Source organism: Ruditapes philippinarum, unplaced genomic scaffold, assembly GCF_026571515.1.
Source record: "Ruditapes philippinarum isolate M1 unplaced genomic scaffold, ASM2657151v2 ctg6433_1_1_1_1, whole genome shotgun sequence".
Taxonomy (NCBI): domain Eukaryota; kingdom Metazoa; phylum Mollusca; class Bivalvia; order Venerida; family Veneridae; genus Ruditapes; species Ruditapes philippinarum.
The window spans coordinates 1-27,281 of NW_026859464.1; the positions used below are offsets into that span (position 1 = coordinate 1).

A 27,281-nucleotide genomic window follows, 5' to 3' on the forward strand; every position below is an offset into this window, starting at 1 on the left:
GTTGCTACTGCTACTGCTGAGCTACTGCTACTGCCAACTTCACGTTTTATAATTTTCTACTGCTACTGCTGAGCTACTGCTACTGCCAACTTCACGTTTTATAATTTTTCTACTGCTACTGCTGAGCCACTGCTACTGCCAACTTCACGTTTTATAATTTTGCTACTGCTACTGCTGAGCTACTGCTACTGCCAACTTCACGTTTTATAATTTTGCTACTGCTACTGCTGAGCTACTGCTACTGCCAACTTCACGTTTTATAATTTTTGCTACTGCTACTGCTGAGCTACTGCTACTGCCAACTTCACGTTTTATTAATTTTTCTACTGCTACTGCTGAGCTACTGCTACTGCCAACTTCACGTTTTATAATTTTGCTACTGCTACTGCTGAGCTACTGTTACTGCCAACTTCACGTTTTATAAATTTGCTACTGCTACTGCTGAGCTACTGCTACTGCCAACTTCACGTTTTATAATTTTGCTACTGCTACTGACTGAGCTAATGCTACTGCCAATTTCACGTTTTATAATTTTGCTGCTGCTACTGCTGTCCTACTGCTACTGCCAACTTCACGTTTTATATATTTGCTACTGCTACTGCTACTGCTCACTGCTACTGCTAACTTCCCTACCGGTCAAAATTGTTTTAGGTCTAAATTACCTGTAACTTTATATGTTTTCTGTTGAAAATTATTTTATTTAGATGTGCGCTCTAAGTTTGTTTATTCCATTCATTTGTAGAGAATCATTCTCACAACAAACATGATGAAGAGAAGTAACCAAATGAAGTGCAAAAAGGTCAGTTTGAAGATGGGGAAAGCAAACACTTTTGCAATAAAGAAATACAAAATATATATATAACAAATAAACAGTTCAGTTTACCTTGAATAAAAGTTTAAATAATTTTTACGGAATAAAGACTGGACCGGAATCGAGGGCCAGTTTTTTGAAATGTGTTTTAAGATAAACTGACACAACCGTAACCTTGATATAATACAATATGAGTCGTGACATTTTGGCAAGCCTAACAATAACAAATATACAATAAATACAGAAACTTTCATTTTTCATATAAAGTGGAGCGGAAACAGCATCCATATGACGATGTAACACTTAACGAAGAAGATAATGACGTAGCACCACCTAACGAGTTTCTGGGTAATCCTTATAATTATTTTATATATTTTACCGTCTCTTTCGCCAGATTTTTGGAACAAATATTTATCAATTTTAATGACTCCGAAGGGCGGCATATTAAAATCGCACCGTCCGTTTGAACGTCTATCTCTCTGTATCTTCCCACTTATACAACATGTGTGTGCGGACTATAACTTTGTCATGCATTGAAGGATTATAAAATAATATGCAAAAAATGTCTACCACATCATAATGATGTGTCGCGTCTTAGACCCATGTCCCTACCTCAAAGGTTTAGGTGACACATACAGTTTGAATGTACACATTCACACAATAAGAAGTTGAAGATAACAATTATGTCCAAGCTGTAACTTTGATATGCTTTGAAGGATTTTAAAAAAATATGGCCCAAATGTCTACAATATCAAGCTGACGTGTCACGTCTAAGGGTCATAACATTACCTAAGGTCAAAGCCACACTTACAGGAATGTTGATCAGCATGTTAAGTTGTACACCTGGGTATTTTAGTGTGGGATATATTTAGTATTTTAGAGTTATTGTCCTTGAATTAGTAACGATTTCCAATTTTCAACTTGTGTAGCACGTAACTAAAAAAGGATTTGACCTACTGTTACTGCTACTGCTGAGCTACTGCTACTGCCAACTTCACGTTTTATAATTTTGCTACTGCTACTGCTGAGCTACTGCTACTGCCAATTTCACGTTTTATAATTTTGCTACTGCTACTGCTGAGCTACTGCTACTGCCAATTTCAGGTTTTATTATTTTGCTACTGCTTTTGCTGTCCTACTGCTACTGCCAACTTCACGTTTTATAATTTTGCTACTGCTACTGCTGAGCTACTGCTACTGCCAACTTCACGTTTTATAATTTTGCTACTGCTACTGCTGAGCCACTGCTACTGCCAACTTCACGTTTTATAATTTTTCTACTGCTACTGCTGAGCTACTGCTACTGCCAACTTCACGTTTTATAATTTTGCTACTGCTACTGCTGAGCTACTGCTACTGCCAACTTCACGTTTTATATTTTTGCTACTGCTACTGCTGAGCTACTGCTACTGCCAACTTCACGTTTTATAATTTTGCTACTGCTACTGCTGAGCTACTGCTACTGCCAACTTCACGTTTTATAATTTTTCTACTGCTACTGCTACTGCCAACTTCACGTTTTATCATTTTGCTACTGCTACTGCTGAGCTACAGCTACTGCCAATTTCACGTTTTATAATTTTGCTACTGCTACTGCTGAGCTACTGCTACTGCCAATTTCAGGTTTTATTATTTTGCTACTGCTTTTGCTGTCCTACTGCTACTGCCAACTTCACGTTTTATAATTTTGATACTGCTACTGCTGAGCTACAGCTACTGCCAACTTCACGTTTTATAAATTTGCTACTGCTACTGCTGAGCTACTGCTACTGCCAACTTCACGTTTTATAATTTTGCTACTGCTACTGCTGAGCTAATGCTACTGCCAATTTCACGTTTTATAATTTTGCTGCTGCTACTGCTGTCCTACTGCTACTGCCAACTTCACGTTTTATATATTTGCTACTGCTACTGCTACTGCTCACTGCTACTGCTAACTTCCTACCGGTCAAAATTGTTTAGGTTAAATTACCTGTAACTTTATATATTTTCTGTTGAAAATTATTTTATTTAGATGTGCGCTCTAAATTTGTTTATTCCATTTGTAGAGAATCATTCTCACAACAAACATGATGAAGAGAAGGAACCAAATGAAGTGCAAAAAGGTCAGTTTGAAGATGGGGAAAGTAAACACTTTTGCAATAAAGAAATACAAAATATTTATAACAAATAAACAGTTAAGTTTACCTTGAATGAAAGTTTAAATAATTTTTTACGGAATAACGACTGGGCCGGAATTGAGGGCCAGTTTTGAAATGTGTTTAAGATAAACTGACACAACCGTAACCTTGATATAATACAATATGAGTTCGTGACATTTTGGCAAGCCTAACAATAACAATATACAATAAATACAGAAACTTTCATTTTCATATAAAGTGGAGCGGAAACAGCATCCATATGACGATGTAACACTTAACGAAGAAGATAATGACGTAGCACCACCTAACGAGTTTCAGGGTAATCCTTATAATTATTTTATATATTTAAACGTCTTTCGCCAGATTTTTGGAACAAATATTTATCAATTTTAATGACTCCGAAGGGCGGCATATTAAAAATCGCAACGTCCGTTTGAACGTCTATCTCTCTGTATCTTCCCACTTATACAACATTTGTGTGCGGACTATAACTTTGTCATGCATTGAAGGATTATAAAATAATATGCAAAAAATGTCTACCACATCATAATGATGTGTCGCGTCTTAGACCCATGTCCCTACCTCAAAGGTTTAGGTGACACATACAGTTTGAATGTACACATTCACACAATAAGAAGTTGAAGATAACAATTATGTCCAAGCTGTAACTTTGATATGCTTTGAAAGGATTTTAAAAAAATATGGCCCAAATGTCTACAATATCAAGCTGACGTGTCACGTCTAAGGGTCATAACATTACCTAAGGTCAAAGCCACACTTACAGGAATGTTGATCATCAGCATGTTAAGTTGTACACCTGGGTATTTTAGTGTGGGATATATTTAGTATTTTAGAGTTATTGTCCTTGAATTAGTAACGATTTCCAATTTTCAACTTGTGTAGCACGTAACTAAAAAAGGATTTGACCTACTGTTACTGCTACTGCTGAGCTACTGCTACTGCCAACTTCACGTTTTATAATTTTGCTACTGCTACTGCTGAGCTACTGCTACTGCCAACTTCACGTTTTATAATGTTGCTACTGCTACTGCTGACCTACTGCTACTGCCAATTTCAGGTTTTATTATTTTGCTACTGCTTTTGCTGTCCTACTGCTACTGCCAACTTCACGTTTTATAATTTTCTACTGCTACTGCTGAGCTACTGCTACTGCCAACTTCACGTTTTATAATTTTGCTACTGCTACTGCTGAGCCACTGCTACTGCCAACTTCACGTTTTATAATTTTGCTACTGCTACTGCTGAGCTACTGCTACTGCCAACTTCACGTTTTATTATTTTGCTACTGCTACTGCTGTCCTACTGCTACTGCCAACTTCACGTTTTATAATTTTGCTACTGCTACTGCTGAGCTACTGCTACTGCCAACTTCACGTTTTATAATTTTTCTACTGCTACTGCTGAGCTACTGCTACTGCCAACTTCACGTTTTATAATTTTGCTACTGCTACTGCTGAGCTTCTGCCAACTTCACGTTATATCATTTTGCTACTCTACTGCTGAACTACTGCTACTGCCAACTTCACGTTTTATCATTTTGCTACTGCTGCTGCTGAGCAACTGCTACTGCCAATTTCACGTTTTATAATTTTGCTACTGCTACTGCTGAGCTACTGCTACTGCCAATTTCAGGTTTTTTATTTTGCTACTGCTTTTGCTGTCGTACTGCTACTGCCAACTTCACGTTTTATAATTTTGATACTGCTACTGCTGAGCTACTGCTACTGCCAACTTCACGTTTTATAATTTTTCTACTGCTACTGCTGAGCCACTGCTACTGCCAACTTCACGTTTTATAATTTTGCTACTGCTACTGCTGAGCTACTGCTACTGCCAACTTCACGTTTTATAATTTTGCTACTGCTACTGCTGAGCTACTGCTACTGCCAACTTCACGTTTTATAATTTTGCTACTGCTACTGCTGAGCTACTGCTACTGCCAACTTCACATTTTATAATTTTTCTACTGCTACTGCTGAGCTACTGCTACTGCCAACTTCACGTTTTATAATTTTGCTACTGCTACTGCTGAGCTACTGTTACTGCCAACTTCACGTTTTATAAATTTGCTACTGCTACTGCTGAGCTACTGCTACTGCCAACTTCACGTTTTATAATTTTGCTACTGCTACTGCTGAGCTAATGCTACTGCCAATTTCACGTTTTATAATTTTGCTGCTGCTACTGCTGTCCTACTGCTACTGCCAACTTCACGTTTTATATATTTGCTACTGCTACTGCTACTGCTCACTGCTACTGCTAACTTCCTACCGGTCAAAATTGTTTAGGTTAAATTACCTGTAACTTTATATGTTTTCTGTTGAAAATTATTTTATTTAGATGTGCGCTCTAAGTTTGTTTATTCCATTCATTTGTAGAGAATCATTCTCACAACAAACATGATGAAGAGAAGTAACCAAATGAAGTGCAAAAAGGTCAGTTTGAAGATGGGGAAAGCAAACACTTTTGCAATAAAGAAATACAAAATATATATATAACAAATAAACAGTTCAGTTTACCTTGAATAAAAGTTTAAATAATTTTTACGGAATAAAGACTGGACCGGAATCGAGGGCCAGTTTTGAAATGTGTTTAAGATAAACTGACACAACCGTAACCTTGATATAATACAATATGAGTCGTGACATTTTGGCAAGCCTAACAATAACAATATACAATAAATACAGAAACTTTCATTTTCATATAAAGTGGAGCGGAAACAGCATCCATATGACGATGTAACACTTAACGAAGAAGATAATGACGTAGCACCACCTAACGAGTTTCTGGGTAATCCTTATAATTATTTTATATATTTTACCGTCTTTCGCCAGATTTTTGGAACAAATATTTATCAATTTTAATGACTCCGAAGGGCGGCATATTAAAATCGCACCGTCCGTTTGAACGTCTATCTCTCTGTATCTTCCCACTTATACAACATGTGTGTGCGGACTATAACTTTGTCATGCATTGAAGGATTATAAAATAATGTGCAAAAAATGTCTACCACATCATAATGATGTGTCGCGTCTTAGACCCATGTCCCTACCTCAAAGGTTTAGGTGACACATACAGTTTGAATGTACACATTCACACAATAAGAAGTTGAAGATAACAATCATGTCCAAGCTGTAACTTTGATATGCTTTGAAGGATTTTAAAATAATATGGCCCAAATGTCTACAATATCAAGCTGACGTGTCACGTCTAAGGGTCATATCATTACCTAAGGTCAAGGCCACACTTACAGGAATGTTGATCAGCATGTTAAGTTGTACACCTGGGTATATTAGTGTGGGATATATTTAGTATTCTTAGAGTTATTGTCCTTGAATTAGTAACGATTTCCAATTTTCAACTTGTGTCGCACGTAACTAAAAACGATTTGACCTACTGCTACTGCTACTGCTGAGCTACTGCTACTGCCAACTTCACGTTTTATAATTTTGCTACTGCTACTGCTGAGCTACTGCTACTGCCAACTTCACGTTTTATAATTTTGCTACTGCTACTGCTGACCTACTGCTACTGCCAATTTCAGGTTTTATTATTTTGCTACTGCTTTTGCTGTCCTACTGCTACTGCCAATTTCACGTTTTATAATTTTGCTACTGCTACTGCTGAGCTACTGCTACTGCCAACTTCACGTTTTATAATTTTGCTACTGCTACTGCTGAGCCACTGCTACTGCCAACTTCACGTTTTATAATTTTTCTACTGCTACTGCTGAGCTACTGCTACTGCCAACTTCACGTTTTATAATGTTGCTACTGCTACTGCTGAGCTACTGCTACTGCCAACTTCACGTTTTATAATTTTGCTACTGCTACTGCTGAGCCACTGGTACTGCCAACTTCACGTTTTATAATTTTTCTACTGCTACTGCTGAGCTACTGCTACTGCCAACTTCACGTTTTATAATTTTGCTACTGCTACTGCTGAGCTACTGCTACTGCCAACTTCACGTTTTATAATTTTGCTACTGCTACTGCTGAGCCACTGCTACTGCCAACTTCACGTTTTATAATTTTGCTACTGCTACTGCTGAGCTACTGCTACTGCCAACTTCACGTTTTATAATTTTGCTACTGCTACTGCTGAGCTACTGCTACTGCCAACTTCACATTTTATAATTTTTCTACTGCTACTGCTGAGCTACTGCTACTGCCAACTTCACGTTTTATAATTTTGCTACTGCTACTGCTGAGCTACTGCTACTGCCAACTTCACATTTTATAATTTTTCTACTGCTACTGCTGAGCTACTGCTACTGCCAACTTCACGTTTTATAATTTTGCTACTGCTACTGCTGAGCTACTGCTACTGCCAACTTCACGTTTTATAAATTTGCTACTGCTACTGCTGAGCTACTGCTACTGCCAACTTCACGTTTTATCATTTTGCTACTGCTACTGCTGAGATAATGCTACTGCCAATTTCACGTTTTATAATTTTGCTACTGCTACTGCTGTCCTACTGCTACCGCCAACTTCACGTTTTATAAATTTGCTACTGCTACTGCTCACTGCTACTGCTATCTTCCTACCGGTCAAAATTGTTTAGGCTAAATTACCTGTAACTTTATATGTTTTCTGTTGAAAATTATTTTATTTAGATGTGCGCTCTAAATTTGTTTATTACATTTGTAGAGAATCATTCTCACAACAAACATGATGAAGAGAAGGAACCAAATGAAGTGCAAAAAGGTCAGTTTGAAGATGGGGAAAGCAAACACTTTTGCAATAAAGAAATACAAAATATATATATAACAAATAAACAGTTAAGTTTACCTTGAATGAAAGTTTAAATAATTTTTACGGAATAACGACTGGGCCGGAATCGAGGGCCAGTTTTGAAATGTGTTTAAGATAAACTGACACAACCGTAACCTTGATATAATACAATATGAGTCGTGACATTTTGGCAAGCCTAACAATAACAATATACAATAAATACAGAAACTTTCATTTTCATATAAAGTGGAGCGGAAACAGCATCCATATGACGATGTAACACTTAACGAAGAAGATAATGACGTAGCACCACCTAACGAGTTTCAGGGTAATCCTTATAATTATTTTATATATTTAAACGTCTTTCGCCAGATTTTTGGAACAAATATTTATCAATTTTAATGACTCCGAAGGGCGGCATATTAAAATCGCACCGTCCGTTTGAACGTCTATCTCTCTGTATCTTCCCACTTATACAACATTTGTGTGCGGACTATAACTTTGTCATGCATTGAAGGATTATAAAATAATATGCAAAAAATGTCTACCACATCATAATGATGTGTCGCGTCTTAGACCCATGTCCCTACCTCAAAGGTTTAGGTGACACATACAGTTTGAATGTACACATTCACACAATAAGAAGTTGAAGATAACAATCATGTCCAAGCTGTAACTTTGATATGCTTTGAAGGATTTTAAACTAATATGGCTCAAATGTCTACAATATCAAGCTGACGTGTCACGTCTAAGGGTCATATCATTACCTAAGGTCAAAGCCACACTTACAGGAATGTTGATCAGCATGTTAAGTTGTACACCTGGGTATTTTCGTGTATATATTTTTAGTATTTTTAGACTTATTGCCCTTGACTTAGTAAAATGTACAATTTTCAACTTTTGTCGCACGTAATTAAAAAAAACATTTGACCTATAGTCATGAAACCTTACAGGAATGTTGACCAGCATGTGTAGTTGTGTACCTGGGTATTTTCATGTGGATATATTTAGTACTTTTAGAGTTATTGCCATTGAGTTAGTAAAATTGTACAATTTTCAACTTGTGTCGCACGTAACCAAAATGTATTTTTAGAGTCTTGAAACCTTACAAGAATGTTGCTCAGCATGTTCCCCTCGAGCCTTCGATTTTTAGCGTATTTTCGCTCCGCGCCCCCGCCATTTTAACTTGTTTATTCTCGATTTTTCGTTCGGCGGCGTCGCGGAGCGAAAACACGAGTTGCACAAATCAGCCTTCAAAGTTACACATCATTATCTCACTCGGGCTACGTCCACGCTCAAAACATTTATTTTTAGCTGACCATTCGAAGAATATGGAGAGCAATTGCAGTCGTTCCGGCGTCCGTGTCGGCTTCTGCGTTGGTTTAAGATTTTTGTAAAGACAAATATCTCAATTATTGCTTGATATATTCAATTGAAACTTACAATACTTATCTATAGTAACAATGTACATCAGTTTGCAAAGTTGCATAACTCTTTCTGCAATATTTGCAGAATTATGCCCCTTTGAAACTTAAACATTTTGGTTAAAGTTTTTTTGTATCGTCAAATATCTCAATTATTGCTTGAGATATTCAATTGAAATTTACGATACATTTTTATAGTTACAATGTACATCAGTTTGCAAAGTTGAATAACTCTGCCTGCAATATTCTCACTCGAAATGTCGAGTAACTAAGTCGTAATTTCGATTTCGACTTACCCGAAATTTCGACTTATAAACTCGAAATATCGACTTAGTTACTCGAAATTTCGACCTACTAACTTGAAATGTCCACTTAGTAACTCGAAAGTTCGACTTATATACTAGTAATTTCGACTTACGTTGCCTGACTTACATTTTTGCCGGTGTAAGCAAGGATCGAATTCAAGAGACTTTCTTTCATGTGTACTGTAGCTGTTGCACATTGACAGAGCACCTACTAGTATGTATTTAACAGAATAATTTAATAGGGTCATATTGTCCACACATACCGAACATATCCTTCCAATTCTCTTGATTGCTTTATTGTGGGGGTGTAAAATCATACTTTCAACATTACCGTGTGTGTTAACCGGATGTTTCTTGTGTCTAAAGCATACACACAACCTATTGTAATCTGTGCAATATTCATGTGTTAACTAAGTTTCAAATGGCGTGTATACGCCAGTTAGTCTATCACGTTTCTTTATACTTATAATGTTTGTGTAAAATTTTAAAAAGATGTTTGTCAATATTCTATATCTATTCACTATGACTTTGGTTCATATTGTTTTGATAAAAGTTGATAAAAGTGGTACTTGTTGTTATAATGTTGTGAATAAAATTAAAGCCTCCGATTTTTCAAGAAATATAGTCAGTCCAACAAATTTGACAAAGACTTCAGCACGCCCTTTTTCGGCCACTCCGTTAAACTTTCCTCAGATGTCCCACACATGAATATAGGATCGTTTTATTCACAGGAATGAGAAGAATATGATTAGTGAAAAGATATGTTCGAACAGTCTGTAGAACGTCTGAAGAACGCCTAAGCGTACATATTAAAGAAATCCTTGTGTTTTTATGTCGGGCGTGTACAAGTGACCACACTTATAAGTTTAAGTTTAACTTTAATAGTTTGTCCAGGCACCCTTTCTCCATCTCCATCGTTCAACCGCATCCACTACTATATCTTTTATCATCTAAACTCTCGGTAACTCATAACTTTGGCAATTATAGTCATGTAACAAAATCGAAATTACTCAGTCAAAATTTCGAGTGACTAAGTTGAAATTTCGAGTTACTAAGTCGAAATTTTGAGATACGTAACTCGAAATTTCAAGTTAGGATGTCGAAATTTCGAGTAAGTAAGTCGAAATTTCGAGTAAATAAGTCGAAATTTTGAGTAAGTAAGTCGAAATTTCGAGTTATTAACTCGAAATTTCGAGATAGGTTACGAGACAGGTTATACATTTAGCATGCTCTAAATCTAATATTCAAACATTATCAAACAGAGTTTTGACATTTCTACAGAATTAAAACAAGAACCGGTTGAACCGGGGGATGCTCCACGAATAGGTTTTGGACACAGAAATGTATGCCTATTGTAGTGTCAGAGTTATGTCACAGACAAAATTTAGAGTTTTAAAATGAACAAAGGGCAATATATACAAAATTAAACAAGGCAGAGTTAAGGTTCTTTTGCACTGCACGTCAAATAACAAAGTTATGAGCCGGACACGATTTTGCTGCAAGGTCATTCTGGGCCCTCAAGGTAGCGACCCAAATGTTGCTCTCAATATGGTGATCAATTCTGTGAAATAGTTGTAAAATTCGACTTAAAATAACGAAGTTATGAGCCGGACACGATTTGCTGCAAGGTCATGCTGTGACCATGACTCTCATGGTAGCGATCCAAATGTTGCGCGCGACACGTCGTCGTTTCCGTGAAATAGTTGTTAAATCCGACTTCAAATAACGAAGTTATGGGCCTGACACGAATTTGGGACGTATGTTCGGATGGACGGACGGATGGATGGATGAACGGATGGACGCACAAGGGTGAATCTAAATGCCCCACCCCCCTATAGTGGGGGCACAATAAAACTTCGCCCGCGTATCCGATAATTAGCGTGTTTTCAATAAAACTTCGCCCCACACTCCAGCTTATTAGCGTGTTTTCGCTCCGTGTACCCTCCGTGTTATTTTGTTAATTCTCGACTTTTCTTTCAGTTAAAATACCTATTTACCAATAAAATGCTGATGGCCTATATACTGTTAAATTGTCTAAATTAAGGCAAAATATGAAGAAAAAAGGGGAAAAAAAGATTGCTTTGCCCTGGGCTTTGATACGCAGGCTTCATAACCTCTGATCCCCTATCAAATTCAATTTTATTTAGTTCCGCCCATTGTTTTTTCGTTTAGGGCACACGCTTTTTATTACTTGAGGACCATACACCGCTTTTCATGGAATGGCAAGGAAGTGTCACATTGAAGGTTCCATGATAACCGCCGTATGAACACATCTGCAGATGTTTCTAAATTCAAAACTTTACTATTTCATGTTTAAATGTTGAATTCTGCTTAAGCCGGTGCTAGGGTGCGTGGACGGTAACTTGCACTTTCCAGTACCATCCATGAACAGGCTTAATCAAACCGAGCCTGCAACATTTTCAATTTTGCCGTGTTAGGCTTCCTTTAGGGATTCTGTATTTATCTATTTTTTGAACTCATTCTTTACCGAAACTTTGTGTTCTCACTGAGAATGAACCCTTTGAAATAGATTATTATTATTAGATGGTCGCTTATTCTTAGCGGGACCTCTGAATTTTACCTTTGTTTTGTACACTTTTTGAGATAAGCTCCGGACAAAAAGTATGTAAAATAACAAAGGGCAATAACTAACAAAATATAAAGGGTATCATTCTTGCGCATAACATTCCTCCCCAATAAGATCTATTCACCCATTAAGTTTCATGTTGACATCTCAAAGGCTTTTCGAGTTATCCGCCACTCAGGTGAAAAATAAAATATGAAAAATAACAAAGGGCAATAACTCAATAAATATGAAGGGTAAAGGTATAACTTTTTTGCACTGTACACCTCCCGAGTGAGATCTATCCACCTATGAAGTTTCATGTTGATATCTCAAAGGCTTTTTGTGTCGCCTTGAAAAGGTGACATATAGGGGTTACTTTCGTCGGCGGTGTCGGCGGCGGTGTCGGCGTCGTTGTCGGCGTCGGCGTCGTTGTCGGCGTCCCCTAAAGCTTGTCCGGAGCATAACTCAGTCACTAAAAGTCTGATTGACTTCAAACTTGGTATGCATGCTTCTTTCAATAACCCGAAGTGCAGTGCACAAGGACCGGTACTCTGCAGTTCTTATTTTTTGAGTTATTGCCCTTTGTTAATTTTCATACATTAATTTTGTCCGGGCCATTTCTCTTCAACTAAAAATGCTATGGACTTGAAACTTCATAGGATGATAGATCTCATTAAGAAGAAATGCAGTGCACAAGAACCAGTACTCTGCACTTCCTAATTTTTGAGTTATTGCCCTTTGTTAATTTTCATACTTTATTTTGGTCCGGGCCATTTCTCCTAATGTATAAAAGCCATGGACTTGAAACTTCATAGGATGATAGGTCTCATTAAGAAGAAGTGCAGTGCACAAGAACTGGTACTCTGCACTTATTATTTTTTTAGTTATTGCCCTTTGTTATTTTTCATATTTCATTTTTGTCCAGGCCATTTCTCCTTAAGTATAAAAGCTATGGGCTTGAAACTTCATAGGATGATAGATCTCATTATTAAGAAGTGCAGTGCACAAGAATCGGTACTCTGCATTTCTTAATTTTTGAGTTATGGCCCTTTGTTAATTTTCATACTTAATTTTTGTCCAGGCCATTTCTCCGAAAGTATAAAAGTTATGGACTTGAAACTTCATAGGATGATAGATCTCATTAAAAAGAAGTGCAGTGCATAAGAACTGATACTCTGCATTTCTTATTTTTGAGTTATTGCCCTTTGTTGATTTTCTTACTTTATTTTTGTCCTGGTCATTTCTCCTCAAGTATGAAAGCTATGGACTTGAAACATCATAGAATGATAGATGTTATTGATAAGAAGTGCAGTGTACAGAAACTGCTGCTCTGCACTTATTATTTTTTTAGTTTTTGCCCTTTGTTATTTTTCATATTTCATTTTTGTCCTGGCCATTTCCCCTAAACTACATTGTTCAAAAGGCGACACATCCGACTCGCGGAGTTCTAGTTTAGTTATGCTCTGGATAAAAATTAAGAATGAAAAATAACCACCTCCTGAGTGAGATCTATCCAAGAAGTTTCATGTTGATATCTCAAATTTAAAGGCTTTATTAGTTATGTGCTGGACACACATTAAGTGTGAAAAATAATATAAGCCAATAACTGAAAAATAAGGCACGATAGGTTATCATTCTTATGTTCTGCACTCCTAAATGAGATCTATCCATCTGAAGTTGTTACCTCGAACACTTTTTGAGATAAGCTCCGAACAAAACGAATGAAAAACAACAGAAGGCAATAACTCAAAAATTATAATGGGTAGAGTTATAATTCTTGCGCACAACATTCTCCCTTAATAAGATCTATCCACCTATGAAGTTTCATGTTGACATCTCAAAGACTCTGAGTTATGCTCCACTCAGGTGAACAATTTAGTATGGAAAATGACAAATGCTCCACTCAGGTGAACAATTTAGTATGGAAAATGACAAAGGGCAATAACTCAAAAATTATGTAGGTTAGAGTTATCACTCTCTGCACTGCATACCTCCTGAGTACAATCTATCCACTTATGAAGGTTCATGTTGATATCTCAAAGGCTTTTGTAGTAATACTCTGGACAAAAATAAAGTATGAAAAATTACAAAGTGCAATAACTGAAAAACAATGCACGGTAGGTTATCTATCATTCTAGTGTGCTGCACTTCTCCTCAATAAGATCTATCCACCTATGAAGTTTCAAGTTGTTACCTCTTACACTTTTAGAGATAAGCTCCGGACAAAAGTTTAAAAAAATAACAAATGGCAATAACTAAAACATTATAAAGGGTAGAGTTATCATTCTTGCGCACAACAATCCTCCTCAAAAAGATCTATCCACCTATGAAGTTTCATGTTGACATTTCAAAGACTTTTTCAGAGATATGCTCCACTCAGGTGAAAAATTTAGTATGAAAAATAACGAAGGGCAATCACTCAAAAATTATGAAAAGTGGATATATCACTCTTGTGCACTGCACACCTCCTGAGTGAGATCTATCCACCTGATATCTCAAAGGCTCTTGTAGTTATACTCTGGACACAAATTAAGTATGAAAAATAACAAAGGGCGATAACTGAAAAATAATGCACGGTTGGTTATCATTTTTGTGCGCTTCACTCCTCGTTAATGAGATCTATCCACCTATGAAGTTTCAAGTTGTTACCTCTAACACTTTTGAGCTATTCTCTGGACAAAAAGTATGAAAAATAACAAATGACAATAACTCAAAAATTATAAAGGGTATAGTTATCATTTTTTCGCACAACATTCCTCCTCAAAAAGATCTATCTACCTATGAAGATTACATTGACATCTCAAAAAAAATGTTTAGTTAATTTATGCTCCACTCAGGTAAAAAATTAAGTATGAAATATAACAAAGGGCAATAACTCAAAAAATAAGGAATGGTAGAGTTATCACTCTTGTGGATTGTACACCTTCTGAGTCAGATTTATCAACCTATTAAGTTTCATGTTGATCAGAGTTATGCTCTGGACAAAAATTAAATTTGAAGAATAACAAAGGGCAATAATGAAAAATTATGCAGGGTAGAGTTATCCTTTTTGTGCACTGCACTTTTCCTAAATATGATTCATCCACCTATGAAGTTTCAAGTTGATACCTCCACCTATGAAGTTTCAAATTGATACTTTTTGAGATATGCTCAGAACAAAAATGTAGACGGATGGACGGAAGGACAGATGAACAGACGGACGGACGGAGACTAATTTTTTTCGGCGGGGGTAATAAAACATTTTCTTGCTCATATCTAAAAGAAACTCAGAATTTTGCTCACAATAACGAGACATGAATTCTTAATGAAGTTTGATGTGGTAAAGACTGATTTACGGACCAAATTTATTAAGTTATTGTACAACCTGGTATGGTGAATGTTTATTGTGAAACGCATATAGAAAAACCAAGTCTCATTTTAGAGAATTGCGCAAGAAAATTGAAATTATTCAAAAAAGACAATAACGAGACATAAATTCTGAATGAAGTTTGATGTGGTAAAGACTGATTTACGGACCAAATTAAGTTATTGTACAACCTGGTATGGTGAATGTTTATTGTGAAACTCATATACAAAATTTTAGAGAATTGCGCAAGAAAAATGAAATTATTCAAAAAAGACAATTAAAGCTCTTAATTGCAAATATAGAAACTTAGAAATGTAATGTTCAAAGACATTTTACATGTGAAAAGATTTACTCCGATCAGAGACATAGATCCGACATGAGAACACATACGTTCAAATTTGTCGCCCCTTCGTGTTTTCGCATTTTGAGTCGAAGACGCGAAAATACGGCATGGCGTAAATCAGCCACCATACATAATCCATTCAATCAAATAAAAACTGGTAAATTTCTCAAGTATGCCGAAAGGATGTCCGGAAATGTGTTAATATAAAACGCTGATATTTCGTGTGTTGATAAAAAAATACAGTTTACATGGTATATGGTTTTGAAAAAAACAAACTGTTTTTATGTAACTTTACACGGAAATGGGCTGTACAATGATTGTGTAAAAACAATAAAATGTCGGCTGTAGAAATCGAAAGACCTTTTGTCACGTGACTTTTGCCCATGCTACCGAAAACTACCCATCACAATATCACGGCGTTGAGACGCCGTGAAACAATTAAATAGTGGTAATCAACTGCTTTGGTAACGGAATACACATACGGAGCGGTACCATAAATGCATTAAATTATTCCAGCCAAGCTGGAAAATGTATCTTTGGGTCGAGATGGGGGGGAGGGGGGTTGCAGCCCTGAAGCCGGGGGCTGAATCCGCGGCTGGACTTCCAGCATTGAATTATTATTTGTGTACATGTCTAGTTTCATAGCGTAGGTTAGACCGAAATACCGCACTGTATCCTTTTTATGTATTCGAAGTCCTTATCCGAAGACTGACAGAAAGGGCCGAAAAGTTGCGATAGGTGTGTAATCTACGAATTTTTCCGGATGATTGCAATCAACAAAAGTGGGCCATTCCGTCATTACCACTTAAGATGACAGGGCTGTTAAATAGAGAATAACATGCTATGGTCTTTTGATATCAATTTTATTAGGTGAGGCTAGAAAGGGGCGAGGCTTGCCGAGCCCTTTCTGCCCATATCAGTCTGCCCATATCAGTCTGATGAAATTGATAACAAAAGACAGTAGCATGTTGTTTTTTTTATTTATCATGTGACACATAAAACCTGTAAAAATAAAAAAATAATCTACTTTTAAATACTGGTCGTCCACCACCAAAACCGAACAACCACCAAACCCGGACGGCCCCGTCACTTTTTTATCAACAATAAATGCATGTTTCTTCTAAAATTAAGTAATTAAATTTATTTCAACCTCCGTAAATGGTAATATTTTAATTTCTATTTCAAGAATGTTGACGTTGAAATTTGGGGGCCAAGAAAGCAATGCCTGACCTCATATACCAGCTATAATCATTTGCTGAGTAAACAATAGGATATCCAAAACTTCAGCATTTGTTGCTGAAATATTGTATATCATGTTAAAAACCAAAACACCCAAGCTTTTATCTGAATAAAATCACGTCATGTACATATCTGTCCGGACACATGGTACTGTAGTGTGACAATTTAGGTAATTTTGATACCCTCCTTGTCGAGTCTCAGATATAAGTGTCAATACAATCAGAAGTATAAAACAAACTAGTTTCTCAGTAAGGAGAAGAACCTAGCCAAACTGTGTCAAATTTTTTGATCTCTACTGTAGATTAACAATTATGAAATCTGTACAGAAAAATGATCAAAAAGTGTCCGGTTGATGGTTCCTGACCAGTAGCGAATTTCGTAGAAAGGGGCATTTTTGTTCAAAGAAATAATTCTTGAAACAAATTCCACCACCCCTGAAAATCAAAATTTGTATACATGGCGGCCATTTTTCTTTCAACTCGAGATTATTTCCTGAGCTAATAGATACCACAGATTAAAATTTAACACGATAACATTCTTACCTTTAAACATCAATCAAAAAAAATCCCTAAGAATCACATAAACTTCACTGCACCATTTCCTTGAATTGTCAAATTAAAAAAATCACAATAATTTCAATCAAAGAAAAGTCAAATCGGCAATCAAACGCAAACTTGACAATTATGCGTCTTATTTTTTAACGAAACAATTTGTTCACTTATTTAATAAGAATCTGGCGAAATAAAGTAAACATTTACAAGTTCTCAAAGATCGTCTGGCCTGTTTGTTTGTTTACATGTATAATATGACGTGAACATCGATGATGTTATTTGCTATATAAATTACATGACGCCACTTCATTTAGTTGGTGCTTAACTATTCGCTATCTTCTTTATTCGTAATTGAAATAGAAAAAGAAATAATAAATAAACAAATAACGAATCTTGTTTCAAGACTTGTAAGGCTATGAAATAAAATTGTAGAATTCACATGCTGATAAAAATGAGAATATAAGCTATTAAAACAAGTCCGTTCAAATGGGCGGGGCTTATTTTTGATATCAGGTTTTTAACCTGATATCAAAAATAATTATCAGGCAAGTGTTTTCGGGCAGTTACCATAGCAGTTTCATGATAAATTGTTTTAACATTAACAAAATATTCGACAAAGTTGAATAACTATCGATTTAATTGGTGCGATGGTGTATGTATTTATATTTCGTGTTGTTGTTATTTTTGTCTTCATGCATTAAATGAGGCAATAATTTGTTTATATATTTATTGAGACGAGCTATTACTAAGCTTTGGTGAAAAATATGAACTAAAATATATACACATAAATACTTAAGATTTATTTAGTGTCATATATTTGTACAAAAATAGAAAAAGAAAAATAGAAAATCATCAGATAACATTTAACTCTTAAATACATGTACATGTAATGGCGAAACGATTGACATTAAAATTAAAATATGACATATAAATCAAACATGAAGAGTTAAAGTTACATTACAATATTGTAAAAACATGTGTTCACCAAACATTTACGTTTTTCAACAATTGCCAACATTTCATATTTTACCCATTTCAGTAAAGTTTTGTTTTCGTTAATCAAGGGCAAATAGTCCAGTCAGTGTAATTTTTAGGGTAGAACAAATTGCAAAAGTTTTTTTAAAACTATACTACACGATAGAGAATAAGGTCATATAAGTTTATACAAAAGTTGCATAATTTTGCAGCATGCATTTTTTTCACAATTTTAGTTTACATTTTGGTAAATTTAGCAATAAATTAAATTAAATAGCCCGTTTAGGCCACCATACACCAAAATAATCGAAATTACGTCATATGAAAGTGCGCGTTGCAGTGATATTTATAATATCCGGTTAAGGTTTTATTTCGAAGTTTTCGTCAACAAAATCCGATATATAATTCAAAGTGAAGAACTTTCGCCGTAACAATTGAATTGGTAAGTTAATATTTATATAGGATCTATTTATTATCTATGAAGGTCTGGCGGTACTGGCAATCTTTTAATATTGAATTGTTTCACATCGTCATTTTCTCATTCGTCCAAGTTCATTATAATCTGCTTGTTGATTTATTCATATAAGACTAAAGTCGTGTGTCATATTCAATGATAAAGTCTTTACTGTACAGTTATGGTAAAAACTAAGTCAGTGTGTATATAAATTTCAATATGTAAGGCAAAGGTCATCTAAAAAAATAAAACTACGGAAGCGTGTTCGGGACATTGCAAGCATTTTAAATCTTTAAAAGCAAATCAGTTTTAAGGCATTTTAACAGGGTAATTCTTAAAAGTTCTAACGTTTTTTATAAAAAATATGGAGTAATTACTTAATTTTTTGTCATTGAAATTGATTTAATCAATATTTGCAGGAAAATATGGGCAGTTTCTCAGTGTTTCTGCAATAGTTATTAGTTACGCACGTTGAAAGAAGGATTGACACATGTTGAAGAAGGATGTTTGACGGAAATTATCAACTATCATGGTAATGTTTGACTTACAGTTATTGATGTTGTTGATGATGATGTTGATTATAATGATAATATAGACGATATTTGTTTGTTCGTGTGTGAGATGAAATTTTATTTCATCGAGTGAGTTTTTAAAACAGTATTCTCACGAGTGGCGTAGCCACGAGTGAGAATACTGTTTTAAAAGTTCACGAGATGAAATTAAAATACATCTAACACAACAAACAAATTTTCTTCTTTTTATTTTATGCTTAAAAACAAGTTTAAACGAAATTTCCTTGATATTAACTTTAATATTGAAATCTGTTTTCCCATTGGTAGCCTCTCTGTTAGTCGAATTTCTCATAAAATACAAGAAGTCTTGGGCTGAAAAATAAGTTCGCCAACCAACGTTAAATGACGTTGATATTATTAATTTTATTTAAATAATATGAAAGATCGCTTGTTTTAATAATAAAAACAGACAGTTCTTGTAGGAGAAAAAGTCCAACCATCCGTTCATATTTCTGTAACTTACGGCGAATTTATATTAGACTTGGCTCTGTGAAATGTTAGCAGCAGCCATTTTTAAAAGTTGTTTATTTCATGGGAGGAAAATAATTGTGTTTGATTCAGAGGGATATCATTTGGATTTGATAGTCGTACATCTTTTAAAAGAAAGAAAACTTTTTTGAGGATTGTTACAGACAATAAATAAGTGTTGACAGATGTGTAAACTTTCAAAAAACGACTAGGAAATTGGAACACATGGACTGTTTGACTGTTGAAAGGCTGTCTTACAAACATACGAACGCTGGGTTATTTACTTATTTCTCCGGCTGATATCTGTCATTGCTTTTCAAGTTATTAGGCATTTATTGCTTGTAGAATACTTAAATATGCCCAAATGTCATCACGAACAGTTCTGCATGTGGAAGGAATTGTATTTTTCAGACTGTAAAAATGAAACAAATATTTATAGACGATAGTTGGTGATTGGTTATTTGAATGAATTGAAGAAAGTTTTCTTCTTTTTATTACTTTTGAAATTTCAGTTATTTTTATCAATTTCAGCTTTGCTTTTCCCTAAACAACCCTGACACTGTCAGCCTTGTCAACAATAATAAAATTGTGGAAGTAGTCTCATCTTTGAAAAGTGCGAAATTATATTTTGATAATTTTCACTGTGGATTATCAAATATAATGTTCACTGATAAATCAGTAATCCACTGAAAAGCATAAAATAAAATAATAATAATAATAATAATAATAATAATAATGATAATAATAATGATTATAATAATAATAATAACTGTAAAATAGCTTTAAGTTATTTGTTATTGAAAATGCTAGTTTTAATCAATCCGTCGAGAGACTTTTTTAACGGAGATATATGAATCTAATATATACGTTATAATTAGAAAAAGAAATAGCACGAGGGAGAAACTGTTACACGAAGGATGGAGTTCTTATGATAACTTGTTTAGGAGTTCTTGTGATAACTGTCACGGAGTTTGTTGGAAAACATCTGTATATACTACAAAAACACTTGTCAAAAATGGTTATTTTCAACTTTCAAAAAATAAGTTTTAGGTGCTAAATTAAACTCTAATGATTAAGCTTGTCTTACATCTTGTATTATGTGTCAAAAACTAATTCATAGGTCATTTTTCATCGCCTCTTGCTTTAAGTCTGGTAGTTTTGACTAAAATTTCCAAATTCTTTGCCAATTCACAAGTATTGACCTATTTATTTCTGGTTTTTATCATTGCCATACAAAATTACCTAATTATTATGCAAAATTGTTAAAATAAAGCACAGGCTTACAGATTTATACCCGTTTTTTCAAATGTCCTGGAACTCTGAAGATGTCAAAGAGTTCTTATGATTACTTTTGTTATTGCAAATGTATTTGAATGGAATCCGTTGGACTAAAATACCAATGACTGCTGCACAGAGTGAGTTCATTTGCTTTAGGATACAACAAATAAGTAACTACTACTTGAATGAATAAATAAAATGACTGTTCTTACCAATAAATCTTTATATTTTTACCAAATGTTTGTGAACTAATGAATTACAAAATATTTTACTAAGAATGCTAAGCAAAGGTGGGTCATCAGAACCGCCAAATAATGCAACGAAATTGCATGACCCACCCCATGTCCTGGAACTCTGAAGATGTCAAAGAGTTCTTATGATTACTTTTGTTATTGCAAATGTATTTCTTGCACTAAATCACGGCACGTTTTAGCCTTTTTATTGTTCCATCAGATTGTAAATCATTATGAAAATCATTATTGTAAATCATTATGAAATGTAGTACGCTCATCCTTTGCACAAAAATTAGGATATATAATTTTGGTTTTGAGTGTATTTTAGTACAAGAGATATTATTTCTTACCCTTTTCTTTTTTAGTTCACCAGAGCCGAAGGCTAAGGGTGAGATATAAGTATCAAAGTGAGATGCTCCGGCGTCCATCGTCCGTCGTCATGCGTCAACAATCGTCTTCTTCTCTGAAACTACTAAGCAGATTTACTTCAAATTTGGTCTGTAGCATCCATGTGACAGTCACACTTGTATTTGCTCATGTCTTTCCAATTGGCCCCTTTTAGGGGTCAGCAGAGCTAAAAATAGAAAAACCTTTAAACATCTTCTCCTACAGAACTAACGGATGGATGATCACCAAACTTTGTCTGTAGCATTCTTGGGTAGTCTTCTATCAAAATTGCTCATATTAATTTGATTGGCCCCTTTAAGGGGTCTCTATGGCTAAAAATAGAAAAACCTTTAAACATCTTCTTCTACAGAACTAATGGATGGATGATCACCAAACTTTGTCTGTAGCATTCTTGGGTAGTCTTTTATCAAGTTTGCCCATATGAATTTGATTGGCCCCTTTTAGGGGTCGCTAAAGCTAAAAATAGAAAAAAACCTTTAAACGTCTATTTCTACAGAACTAATAAATGGATGATCACCAAACTTTGTCTGTAGCATTCTTAGGTAGTCGTTTATCAAGTCTGTTAATATTATTTTGATTGGCCCTTTTTAGGGGTCTCTAGGGCTAAAAATAGAAAAACCTTTAAACATCTTCTACTACAGAACTAATTGATGGATGATCAACAAACTTTGTTGGTAGCATTCTCGGATAGTGTTTTATCAAGTTTGCTCATATTATTTTGATTAGCCCCTTTTAGGGGCCGCAAAAGCTAAAAATAGAAAAACCTTTAAACGTCAATATCTTCAGAACTAATTGATGGAAGATCACCAAACTTTGTCTTTAGCATTTATGGGTAGTCTTTTATCAAGTTTGCTCATATTAATGTGATTAGCCCCTTTTAGGGGTCTCTATAGCTTAAAATAGAAATACCGTTAAATGTCTATTTCTAGAGAACTGATTGATGGATGATCACCAAACTTTGTCTATAGCATACTTGGGTAGTCTTTTATCAAGTTTACTCATATGAATTTGATTGGCCCCTTTTAGAGGCCGCTTAAGCTAAAAATAGAAGTACCTTTTAATGTCTATTTCTACAAAACTAATGGATGGATGATCACCAAACTTTGTAGCATTCTTAGGTAGTCTTTTATCAAGTTTGCTCATATTAATTTGATTAGCGCCGTTTAAGCTAAAGCTTATATGCCCCAGTTCATGGCATTTCTTCAAATTATTGTTTTAACATATTCTATGCTCAAATTTGATATAAGAATATATTGACATTCCAACACTGAAAAGCAGTTTTTTCTGGTGAGCGATTCAGGGCCATCATGGCCCTCTTGTTATGGTACTTTGCTGACGCAGATTTCGTAGACTGGAAAAAATGATTTAAGTAGAGCATTGACCTACGTGATAAAATGCGCCTTGAAACACTCAAATATGGTATTTTCATGTATATTTTTCTGTCGCTGTTTGATGAGTATTTCCCCAATATAATTTTAGTGGAGGAAACTTCTGCTGTAATTGATAACAACAATATATATTCAAACTTAGTTCGCTCGAACCCGGAGGGACCTGCAAATTTGTTCGAGAGATCGGTAGTTAGAGCCAACCACAATTGAGCTTTTATCATGTATCGTACTTTTTTGAGACATGTGTGTGGTAATTATCCTCGTTACTTATTATCATAATTGTATAAAATGATACAAATTACTTAGCCCTAAGGTAAGGGAAGCATACCTATATAGTGTCTGTTTAAGAAAGATGGTTTCTTAAAACATATGAAACAACGTGTACATTTTGAGAAATCTTTGTTTTGTGGTTTAAGCCATGATACTGCTGCATATCAGTGACCGCTGGTACTATTTTTTACTGTAGATGATAGCCCATCACCTATTTATCCTTTGTAGACACTTAATACTAACGTTTTATCCACATTTTTGTGCAAAGAATGGTCGTACTACATTTCACAATAATTCACAATCTTATTGAATAATAATAAACGCCAATGCGCAAAAAACACACTGGCAATAACTAAAGTTATCATTAGAACTCTGTGACATCTTCAGAGTTATCACAAGAACTCCAGGACATTTGAAAAATCGGGTATAAATCTGTAAGCCTGTGCAAGTTTGCATTATAATTAGGTAATTTTGTATTTCAAGGATGAAGACCAGAAATAAACAGGTCAATACTTGTGAATTGGCAAATAATTTGGAAATTTTACTCAAAACTACCAGATTTTAAGCAAGATGCGATGAAAAATGGCCTATGTATTTTTTTACACATAATACAAGATGAAAGACAAGCTTAATCATTAAAGTTAAATTTAGCATCTAAAACTCATTTTTGAAAGTTGAAAATAACCAGTTTTGACGAGTGATTTTGTAGTATATACAGCTGTTTTCCGACAAACTCCGTGACAGTTATCACAAGAACTCCTGAATAAGTTATCATAAGAACTCCATCCTTCGTGTAACAGTCCCCCCCCCCCCCCCCGTGAATAGATAATTTTTAATTCATTTTGTACATATTTATTTAATCATTCATAGATACTCATTCTTGATATATTATGTTATGCAACTTAAGTTGTTTCTTTTTAGGAGGAAAATATGGTTGGATAAGCCTTGGATATGGTTGTGTATTGAACAATGATCCCAAAAATATATACTTTTAAAGAACTTGGTAAGTTTATTTTCTTTGACTGACTGGCATAAATTCAACACAGTCGTTTTCATTCATTTGAGCATTGCTACAATGTTATTGTTTAAATGTGGACCGTAGTTACATATAAACACGTTTATGCAAAATTTTCTGTTAGATTGAAAAGGAGCCAAAAAGTCATTTATTTTTATATTATCCTTTGAATGTTTGGTGTAATACAGAAACTAATGCCTGTTTTCTCATAAACATAGCCTGCAATGTTTGTTGACATCCATGATGTTCATTAAAACGTGTTTTCTTTTTCATTTCAAGATACTTACCAAAGAACTGTTCCTTACAGCTGCATACCTTTCAAGATACCAACCAAAGAACTGTTCCTATCAGCTGCATACCATCACTTATATTATCTTACCTTTCAAGATACCAACCAAAGAACTGTTCCTATCAGCTGCATACCATCACTTATATTATCTTACCTTTCAAGATACCTACCAAAGAACTGTTCCTAACAGTTGCATACCATCACTAATATTATCTGAATTTCTGAGGTAAGAAGCTGCATGTCATTGTTCTTTTATTGCACTGTAACATTTTTAACCATGTTACTCAACTCTATATTAATGAGTATAATTAATGTGTTGTAAACTGATTGAATGATGTACAATAGAAATAATACATGTAATAACATATCTGTTTTTAGGGGGCATTAAAAGTTTACGTTGTGACTCACAAATACATTTCTATTACGTTTGAATATGAATATCTAGAAGCATTTTATTTGAAATTACCATATTTATTTCATTTATTTTTAGATGGAGCCTGAATCTGAATGTGTATGTTGTGATAGTGTTAATAAAGTAAGCAAACTATTAGGATCGTCTGTTGAAACAGCCGGGCCAAGTTGTCCATGTTAACTGCAGAAGAAATTTTATTCATCAAAGAAATATCTCAACTCCAAGTAAATCTGAGACATTTGACTTTAAAAGTAACTGCTTGTTTTGTAATCAAATAGCAAAGTATGACCATCGTAAAAGAGGTAAAAATGTATTTCTCGTAAGAAGCTTAGAATTGCAGAAAAGAATTACAAATAAATGTGCAGAAAAGGGTGAAGAATGGGCTGATAATGTTTTTGGAGTTTTATCACAGGTACTTGACCTTCCAGCAGCAGAAGCACGATATCATCAGACGTGTAACGTTAATTTTAGAACAGGAAAGCAATTACCAAAAATGTATAATGATATTAATGGCTTGAGGAAAAATAGTGTTGGTAGACCAGAAGATCCTGACGTGACAGAAGCATTTAATGATATCATAAATTTTATCAAGGCACGTGATAAAAATCCAGTACCACTTAAGCATCTTGTAGAGAAAATGCATGAAATGTGTAATGAAAATGCATACTAAAGTAAATATTTAAAGAAAAAGATTCTTGAACACTTTGGAAGCTCTATAACGGTTCTTTCAAAGGACGGTAAAGGAGATATATTTAGTTTGAGAGAAACCACAGCCTCTATTATACATGATTTCATGAAACAAATCCCAATCTGAGTAAAGAAGAAAAAACGGCTGCCAAACTTATTCGTGCTGACATTGACTTAATTGATTCATCAAAGGAGATATACCCATCGTTTAGATCAATAGGTTCTGTTGTAGATAATTTGAAAAAATATTCCAGAGAGTCTTAAAAACAACCTGAGCGATCTATTTCCAGGTGATGACGTTAAACTGGGATCAATTGGTCAAGCCATCATCTAAGCATGTCGGCGTTATGGCACCATTGCAACTCGGCCTTGCTGTACAAATGCATCACCGTGTCGGCTCAAAATATCTAATAGGGGTATTAAATTCTCTTGGATTTTGTGTATCATATTGGGAAACATAAAAGTATGAATAAACTGCTGCTGCTGCTGTTTATGAGTATGTTCCAGCTTTTTTTTTCCTAGGTATTTTACACAACTAATGCCGATAATGTTGATCATAACATCAGAACATTAGATGGTAATGGAACTTTCCATGGTATGGGCATGATTGCCTCTTCTTCACCAGAGTACAATGTTAATAATAAAATGCGAGCCTCGTGGAGTTCCAGAGACTAGCGCAAGTAACTCTAAAGTATTTTGGTCAACCGCCATCTATGGAAACAATTCCTGTTTATTTTAAAAACATTTCTGATTCATTACCAAACGAAAGAGACAATTTTGACCATTTTGCAAAAACTCTTTGGCGAATTAACAACTTACGTCAATCTTGGTCTGGGTTCATGCCACTTTATGACAAACCTCAGGTAAACCACCCTAGTAAATCAAGTACATGTATATCATTTTTTCAAATGATAGACATGAGTCCAACTGATCCATCCTGTATACTGTCAACCATGCACTATGTGTGTGATTTATCCAGAAAATTTAATGTGACACCAGTTTTAACTTTTGATCAGCCTTTGTCATTGCAACAAATATCATTAATCTTCAAGATTCGGATAGTTATTTGAAGAAAATAGTTTTGCGGTTAGGTGCCTTTCACACAGAAATGAGCTTTTTGAGCACAATTGGTAACGTCATGGGTGGTTCCGGATTGAACGATCTCCTAGAAACAGTGTACTCACCAAATGCTGTTTTATATACGCTGGCAGGGAAAGCAGTTGCAAGAGCAGTAAGGGGACATTTTTTGGTCGACACAGCTCTCCAAACAATATTGTTGGAAAAAACAATTGAATTTGATATTGTGTCCAAACTTGTAACAGAAAATGCTCCGGAAATAAGCTCTGAAA

General features: G+C 35.0%; 1 protein-coding gene across 1 annotated transcript in view; it reads left to right on the forward strand.

The window, feature by feature from the left end:
* Nucleotides 1-740: 740 nt before the first annotated feature.
* Nucleotides 741-27,281, forward strand: part of LOC132756606 (heat shock 70 kDa protein 12B-like) — a 60,618-nt gene continuing 34,077 nt past the window's right edge. The window contains exons 1-8 of the mRNA XM_060747718.1: nt 741-799; nt 1,079-1,159; nt 2,860-2,916; nt 3,191-3,271; nt 5,352-5,408; nt 5,683-5,763; nt 7,626-7,682; nt 7,957-8,037. The gene's annotated coding sequence lies outside the window, so the exon portion shown is untranslated. The remainder of the gene's footprint in view (nt 800-1,078; nt 1,160-2,859; nt 2,917-3,190; nt 3,272-5,351; nt 5,409-5,682; nt 5,764-7,625; nt 7,683-7,956; nt 8,038-27,281) is intronic.